This window comes from Protopterus annectens, chromosome 12.part0 (genome assembly GCF_019279795.1).
Source record: "Protopterus annectens isolate FY-2018-M chromosome 12.part0, PAN1.0, whole genome shotgun sequence".
Classification (NCBI taxonomy): domain Eukaryota; kingdom Metazoa; phylum Chordata; order Ceratodontiformes; family Protopteridae; genus Protopterus; species Protopterus annectens.
Window position 1 is genome coordinate 1291920932 of NC_056746.1, and position 9597 is coordinate 1291930528.

Sequence of the window (9597 nt, forward strand, 5' to 3'; positions counted from 1 at the left end):
GTTCCAAATCCCAAACAAGTGGGTCAACAATCAGCTTAGTGCATTGCTGCATTGTGCTTTTGAGATTACAAACATAACAAAAAATGCCTTGTTACTGTATTTGGCTAGGGTAGCTCTTTTAGTCTCAGTTTTGGCTTTGGTTCATTTTATTAAGCTCCTGAGTTGTTTGCTTATTTCAGTGGCAAGAACTCTAACATTCTGGGAATTACAATTCTTACTTTTAGCCAAAATTATTTTCCTTTTATTGTAAAGCTTGTTGATATTATGGTTCCATCATGTGGATTTGTTTATGGGGTTTACCCTGCACTTGTTCCTATGGGGTAAAGCTGCATCTATCCAGCTGTTTACATGCTGGCATTGTGTGGTGGTGTACAGTTCTTTGTATTCAGTAGAGTTAACTGGGTTTGGTGGGTATTTGATGCTTACCAGTGTATCACTTAGGAGGAGGTAGTTTGTCTGAAAGATATTTCAAAAGGTACCTTGGGTGGAAGGGATCTGTGGTTTTAGTTTTATTTCAAAGGAGACTGCTTTATGGTCAGACCTAATGAGTGATGAAGATAAATATGGGATGATGCAAGATGCTCCCATGTATATTAGTAAGGCTAAGATCCAAGATGTCATTCCTCCTAGAAGGTACTCTGACTAGTTGCTCCAGAGCATTTGTAATGACAAGGTCCAGGAATCTCTGTGCTTGTGCACTAATATTGGTGTAGGTTTCCCAGTCTATAGCTGGATAGTTACCTAAAAATGGTATTAGGTTCAATACTGAGTGATTCTGGTTCCCGTAGATTGGTGTTGTGGCTTTCTTGTGTCATAGAAGGAGTTCTATAGCTAGCTAATACATGGTACAGGACCTTTCTGATGGTTATTTGGACATGAAGAAGGTCTAGTGCATTATACTGCTTTAGCAGCCTTGATGTGAGTCTCATCTAGATGTAGAGTGAAATACCTCCACCTTCTTCTCCTCCTGCACAGTAGTTGGTCTGAACGTGTGGAAAGTGTTATAGCCCTGCAGAGCTGGCATGCTGTCTGCTGTTTTCAACCCTGTGCCAGTCACTACACAGATGTCAATGTCTTCCAGCATGAGAAGGGCTTGTAGGGAGTGGAGTTTCTAGCATTGTTCAGTAACACCTCCATATTTTCCTTTGCTTATTTCATTTTTTGGTAGGTTTATCAGGTCAGTATTGCCTATAAAAGACACTATGGGGAAGGACAATGTCTTTGCCAATAATCGAAACCCTAGACGCGACAGATGCAGGCCATCCCTGGTAAAGCAGCATGGTCTGTCAATTATATCCTCCCAAGCTGACAAATATTAGACCCCCTTTGAATGTCACCAAAAACTAAGGCAATTATTGAAGTCAATTATTTTTTGCTCATATTGCAGCATCATCCTTGGAGAAGGTATAATGCTGCCCAATGCTAAGCTCATACAAGCCTTGGACACATAATCTGAGAACTCCATCATGTCGCTCTTCATATAATCCAGGTAGGTACACCTCAAGTCATCGACACAGGCACAAAGTATGATGGAGTCATACTGGTACCTGTTGTTCAAGGACCTGAGTGCATGTGGGATCCGACAGATCCTGGCACCAGACAAGCAACTAATCATCACTCTTTCCTTGCTCAGCCTGGTAAGAGGCACAAATGTATGGCTTATGATGGAGTCACCTATAACAGGAATGTTGGTTGGGTCGATGCCTGCCTTACTGGTTCAACATCTGTGACTTCAGGACTCCTTCTGCTATGTGAGAAAGCAGGCTTAATAAGCTTTGTGTGCTTTGTGCTATTGTGTGTTTTGTGCTATTAATAGCAGGACAGTTCTCATCAGAGTATTCATGAAGGTAGATTTATGTTTGCCGTGTTAATGTCAATTCTTAGTTTAAAAGTAGTTATTCTCGGAGATAAATAGCTGGTAGTGAATCCTGGAAGGCAATGCAGTTAGCTCAAGTCTGTTAATAAAATAAGTTGTCGTTGTTATTCCACATAAGGCTTCTGACTACATGCTATAAATTATTTTTGATACAAAGCCAGTTATTAGCTGGCACACTTATTTGTAGTGCAGCAATTTACTTAGTTTGGGGTATTTCAAATCTCACAATAGTACAGAAGCATTCCTGTTTAACAACTCCTGGATTTTTTTCAGGAAATCTTCATACTGTCTTGTTAACATTGACCAAGTTCTGTAGCAGCCTATTATATCGATATGCAATATATCAACATGATTATGATGAGAAGTAGTTTGGCTTCAATTTAGTTTCCTGCTGCATTCGCTAAAAGTGGTTGATGCATAACCCACCAACAGCAAACCAGATGCATCAAAGTAGTCAAACATCACACCTACTAAATCTGTAGGTGATAATCTAGCCACTGGGTCTACCTGAAAAGAACGAAAGCCCACTTACCCGAAAGCGAAAGGACCAAGATGATATCATTGAATCTGCATTTAAGTGATTCCACACATAACCAACAATTTACCCAGGGAAAGAAAGTGGTCAGTCAACCTCACAAAGTTTGCCTTTTTACCCACTATAGTGTGATCTTAGAGTTGGCATAATTAGTTTGGGGGGGCAAACCCCCTCCACTTGTGCACATTCAGATTGCTTCTGTGTAGTTTCTTGCAATTATTGGCCATCTACTTCCTTTCCCTGGGTAACTTGTTAGTTTTGTAAGGAGATGTTTAAATGAGGATTCAGTGATGCAATCTCTGTCTTTTCGTCTTCAGGTAAGTGGGCTTTCGATCTTTTCAAGTAGACCCAGCCACCGCAGCCCCTTACTTAAATATACTAACACAACTGCTTGGAAAAGAGAAACACTCTGAAAGAGCAAAAAAATGACTTGCATAAGTGCAACTTCACACTATATCTGAGCAACGTACAACCATTTTGGGGGCAGGGTTCAGAGAGGCAGGACTTCAAGGATTTATGACTTGTTGAATGGTAGGGCTATCTTTCCTGCATCCTGGCAAGCAGATGAGACTTGATAAGTATGGATACATGTCATCTGATACATCAGGTCTTCAACAATGGAATGTTAAAAACATTTTTGTTTTAGATACTCATTTTATGTTTTTAAAACACATTTAAGTGACTTTGGAAATTTCAGTGTCTTCCAAGTACAGGAATGTTTCAAGGTTCTTCAGTCTATAATGAAAGCTGCTTGCATTTAGTTATGCTACCTCAGTCTTTGAACATTTGCTTTAATTATTTATCAGTTTTGCTACATTCTTAATTTTGGAAAGTCTTTAAAAACACCATGGAACTAGAAAATTTCCAGCACAGTACCTGCACCTCCCAGGCAGAGAGTTGTAGCTCCGCCATCAGATGGAAATCAACAGGTGCGTGCCACGTTTCCATGCGTGCCACGTTTTCATGCAAGTCAACAAGTAATCCTCCTCGGTCAATGGTACCAGCGGCTTCACCTCATACTGAAAGCCAATATTTATTTATTTTATTGTTGTACTATAGAAGGCTATAATAATATTCCATTATGTATGTTTTTCTGCATTATAAGAACAGTACAGAAATAACTCCAGCTATATAACTAAAAGGTTAGTTCACATTAGATTGCTCTCCCCAGCATAAACTATGAAAAAGTTATACAGTCTGACAGTTTTTTAGCCTAACTTTTAAATTCATAACTTTCACTCTTTATAAACAGGTTACAGTGACTGATTTTATAAGCTAAGCTTTGTAAGAGGGTATCAACCTTTCTAATAATAAGTGATAGTAAATGAGAACACACATCATAAGCCAGGGCACAGGCATTCAGGCCATTTAGCATCTGCATACCTCATGTCAATTAGTTCATTACCTTCAAAATATAAAGAACAGTCATGGAGTATAGATATTTGTTTTAGGGGGACCCTAAGTCCAGGACAGTAGATTGTATATTTAAGAAAATTTGTTACATGATCTAAGATTATCTCAAGTACATTTAAAAGTTTTAATTTTGGGAGAAATCTAAAAAGTGACTGAGTATAAAAGAAAAAGCTCAAACATGGTACAATCAAATGTGAAAGTTATTTACTTATAATGACAGACATGTAAAAAAAATTGGACGAACTGACATATCAGCTGGACTAATACCATGGGTGATAGGACTGTTTGACAGGTAAAATTTTTGCAGGCTATTTAAAACCCTCCCCCCTTTTCATAATGCACTACATTTTCATGTCTCTCCAAGCCCTCTACATCAGTACTTTAGGATGTAAAACAATAAGAATCTGAAAATGAGGAAACTAAAACCTTAACCAGCTACACCAAAAGTAGGTGGTGGACAGAGTGTACATGATGAACGATGGACCTCATAAATGCAGCACTATGGTAAATACTTAACTCATAACTTGGGTATCTGATACAATGTCCATCCTTCTTAACAACAGGACAGAGTCTGAATAGAATTTTCCCAAGTGAAGATCCATAAGGAAACATCCCGCCCCATATTACAGCAGCATTAAACCATTACCTGGACCTGAGTGTAGCTTCAAGCTTACAGTGCCTTCAAACATTTTGGGGAAGACCGAGCAGCTGCCGTGCAGATATCAATCAAAGATATATTTCCATAAAAAAGCACCGCAAGTTGCTACCCCTCTAGTGGAATGTATATTTGGTACACATTGAAGAGCATTCCATGTTTATTATGACAAAACCTCATACAGCAAATAACCACTCATGGGCTGAGTTTGGATACACCCCGATGAATAGGAGACAACAAGTTGGTTGTCCTGGCACATATTCTTTTGTTCCATTAGTATTAAAATCTAATCCATACAATGAAGAAGTTATTCTTCCCTTGATGAGCTACTGCCCCATCAGTCTGACGAGCCTGATCTGCAAGGCCATGGAACGTATTATCATGGAACTTATAAACAAATACATTGTCAACCTTCAAACACTGGACCCACACAGTTTGGGTTCATGAAGGGCCACTCTTGTCTCCTGAACCTGATTGATTTCTTCAAAACAGTCTCCAGAGCCATGTACAAAGATAAGGTGGTCAACATACTATCTGGACCTCACCAAGGCCTTCGACACCATCCCCCAAGGCCTTCGACACCATCCCTCACTCTGGAATCATAGATAAACTTACTAAGCTGGGCATTAATCCCTACATCACTCAATGGGTTGCCAACTGGCTTACTGACAGAACAGACACTGTAAAAGTAGCCGGCTCCAAATCCAGCTCCAGACAAGTGACAAGTGGAGTACCTGAGGGTTCAGTTCTGGGACAGCTCTTGTTTGGCATATACTTTTCTGAAGTACAGGCCAACACTAAGGGACTCTGGCTAACAAAGTTCACAAATGACTGCAAACTGGGAGCCATTATTGAATCCCCCAAATGATGCGGATATTCTACAAAAGGGCCTTATAGAAACAGATGCTTGGTGCCAGAGCCATGGGCTCAAGCTCAATGCCAAGAAATTTATAGTTATCCCCTTTGGGAAAAAGCATGCACCCATGAATTACCACATAGATGGCAGTACACTAAACACTGAAAGTATGATAAGAGACTTAGGGACACAGATGGACAGTGGTCTCACCTTCAATAACCACATCACCATAACAGTCAGGAAATCCTTCTATGTGGCACACCTCATCACTAAGGGCTTTTCATCTAGAAAAAAGGTAATTGTCCCACTGTACTCAACCCTCATTAGACCCATTATAGAATACAATGCCCTGTTTGGTACGTACCTCTCAAGACATCTGCAACAACTGGAAGGCCGCAGAAACACCTCACTAAAAGAATCACAGGCCTAAAGCAGATGCCCTATGCTGATCGTCTAAAAAAACTCCACCTATACTCTGTCGCATATCGTCTACTGAGAGATGATCTCTGCTTAACATACAATGCTATGTCAAACCCAGAGCTGTTGGACATGCTACACTTAAAGAAATCCCAATCCCTCAGAGACACATGCTCCAGGGATCTAAACCTTGTCATCACAATGAACAAAATATGCTGGAGGGATAGGTTCCTGACCCAGAGACTCCCCATACTCTGGAATAGACTGCTCATACATGTCAAGCAGAGGGCCTCCTTAGCCCGCTTCAAAAGGAACCTTGATGATTGGATGGGAGATAGGAAATTCACCCCAGGGATCACGTCAGTCGCCCTGCTAGACAGGGATCCAGGGAAGTAAATACTGTGGGAAGAAATAGCCAGGGAATTGTTATGGCTAGGCTTGTATAGGCCCTAGGGCCGATAGCCTAGTACCAACCTATGAACCTATGAACCTATGATTAGAAGAATTCAGGTAGATTAATATAGCTTAGTTAAGCCTGGTCTCCATGGTCATTTTAGGTATGAAAAGGTTGGGTTTATTTGGAAGTGAAACAGTCTCTAGGAAAGAAAAGACAAACTAAAGAGCCTGGAGCTCAGAGATCCTGCTAAAAATTACCATCATCAAAACAACATTTCCAGTACAGATATTTCAAGTCTACAGAATAGGCTTGTTCATATGGAAGAAGAGAAAGCTTTTCCAGAAAGGTCTACACCCAGCATGGAACTAACTCCCAAATAGGGAGGGGTACTGCAAGGAAGGGTCTTTTTAAGAGGATGCAGTATACTGAAGAGCCTAGCCCTGAATAAACTTGGAGATATCTGCCAGATAAACTTCGACAGAAAAATAGCTGAGACCAAAATCAGAAGATCTCAGACAAGGAGCCTGATACAAATGGGATAGGAGCAGGAAATAGGAACAGAAAGACAATTTAGACCCTTTCATATCAGAGAAATGAGTCCTCTTGTACTTGTGTATCTTGTGGATAAAAATTTTTCAGGAAGAATTGACACTGTGTGCCACCCCCAGCTGGGAAGAGAAGGAGTACTCATAAGTAATGGGGCTGCTTAAACAAGCTGGAAGTTTGAGTTTGCCTGTGGAGTGTATTAGGACTCTTTTTGGTGTGCTGTACAAATAAGGGTTTATTTAGAACATGTGGCTTAAAAAGGGAAAAACATATCTGCTGAGGTAAAAATCTGGCTTTCTAAATGAATCTCATCATCAGAGGAAATATGAAGGAAAGCATTAAACAAGTCCAGGGAAGGGGCATTTGTGGACCACAATGCTCTCTGACAAACCTCCCAAAGGAGTAATAGAGCAGTAGCATTGTACACTGGCTGCACATAAAACAGATCACTATGTGGTTTCTAAGCAACTAATGTACCATTTGTACAGCATCAACAGACAATAAGCTAATCTGCCTGCAAGATACAATGATCTCCTCTGGAATATTGAAATGGTTAGAGATAACTCTCAACTATAAAGATTGTCGCAGAATGTCAAGATTTTTGCCTCATATTTTTGGTCCATTTTTCATAAAATTGTAGTTTTCTGACAAATTAGTGGCAAATCATTAAAGACTGAAGTTAGAAAATAATGACAGACATTTGAGTTTTAGACTTCCTACCCTTCAGAAAATTCATGCTAAGTCAAAAACTGTTATTCTATCAACCTTCTGAGTTTGTAAGAGCAATATTTAAAAATTGTCCCTATTTTGGGGCCTTTGTCACACTTTTATTTATGGCTTTGTCCAGAGTTCCTGCTCTAGGAGGTTGAGAGGTATGTGGAATGTCCCACTTATAGTCTCTCATTACTTCCTGATCCAAGAGGTAAAATACATTTGGTGTGATGTGCTGCTATACACCATACTACTTCCATGCTGCCCGACTGCATGGCAATCATTCCCTGAGGAAGGAATACATGGATAATAGAGAGTGTCAGAATATCTCCTTGTATCTGTGGGACACTGGTATTAAAGAAAAATGCCTGAGATGACCAAAACACCCAGGATCACCATTTCCCCTTGCAGTGCCCCTTTATCCAAAGGTGGACACATCCATGGAGGTGCTTCAGGGGTTTGAAAATGGAACGATAGTCTAGCATGTTAAATGATCCAAGTTTAGCCACTTTAAAATTATGACTTGCAAGCCTTGGAACAATTGAACTTCGACTGTCTATTGCAGTATTCTCATGGAGAGGCCTGTATGAGGCTGCGGCCGTTAGGCCTATGGTTTTGATGCATATCTCTGGTAGCACTAGCGTAACTGTATCTTGGACACTTCAGGATGAAGGGTGGATATCCTGTCCTAAATAAGAAAACATGGGAGAGAATGATTTATATCTCATACCCTGTAACCATCAGAACTTTAGATTAATGCAACTGGAATTTTGCAAGACTGACTATGATGCTCTGGCAACTGAACTTGATGCAGACTCCATGGACAGAGTTAAAACCTCTACTGATTCAGCAGTGAGGAGACAATTGCCTATGAAAGGGAGCATCTTGGTTTCATGAAGGTCCATGTGAACTGCTAATATGAACATGCGTTTGATGAACACCCTGTGGGTGCAGGAGGGACTAAACAGAAAGTGATAATAGCTGCTTTTAACTGCATAATAAAACTTGAAAAGAGACCACAGCTCTGTCTCTTGTGAGTCAGACAGAAATTAGAACAGGTCAATTAAGGAGTCACATAAGTTAGAACAGGTCAGTTAAGGTTAATCATCTGTGAACTGAGGGGGTGGAGCTAGGAACTAAACCTTATATTTAAGGGGTAAAATAAAACATTTCAGAGCTTTACTGGAAAGGCTCCCCTATGATGGAAATATTGCCTTTTTCTATTTTGTATACTGTAATTTGCTTTCTTTATACTGTATTCTGTTTTTAACTGCATATTAAAACTTGAAAGGAGACCACAGCTCTGTCTCTTGTGAGTCAGACAGAATTTTTTCCCACCCTCCTACCCGGTTACTGTTGTGTTATTAAACACCATTGTCTTTCTAGTTGCCTGCCCCTTATGTTAATTTGACCATATATCTCCTTTCCTCTCTGCTTTTACTGGTTGGTGTGAGTAAGCACAAATTTATCATTTTGTGAAATCACTCCCCTTCAGCTATTTAAATTTATTGGCCATCCTAATGTATTCCATAGTACCAGAATACAAAAGTGACCACCCCCTTTCAATCTGTCTTGCTGTTTTAAAAATAGTGACTCTCCACTAAAACTTTACTTTTAGACAGGTAAAACTTAAGTTACCTACTTTCACATCTAACTCCTCTAGTGCACACTGCAGTGTTTAGGATAAACCATTTTTTTTCATCTTACTTTTAAGCATCTATTGCAAGGCCACCAGTTATTGGAGAGCCCACATTCTTCCTCTCAGTAGTCATCCTGGGAGTAGTACTTCTGTTTTCTCCTGGTGAGAGACGGAGTGCAATTACATTATGTCATGAAGACTGCTGATCACCAGAAAGCTTAATAACTGCTTTATAGGTGACAGCTTGGAATCTGTGCTTATATTCTGATCTTGGTGAGAGTATGAGCAGAGTGCATTTACTCCTGACTCTTTCTGGTTGGAGAGTGAGTGTCTGTGCTTAAAGTACCTGATTGGTCTGGTTGCTATTTGAGGCATCTACCAAAAAAAGGCTACAAGCCTTCAGACCCTTGCACCATCTGGGACAAGACTGTGGATCACCAAACAGGCCATGGCCTGCTTCTCTTCTAGGGATTGGTGCTAACATTTTTCTTCTGGTGAAAGAAGAAGCAAAGGAGTATTGTATCCCAACAGAGTGAAGCTCTGCTGAGACCA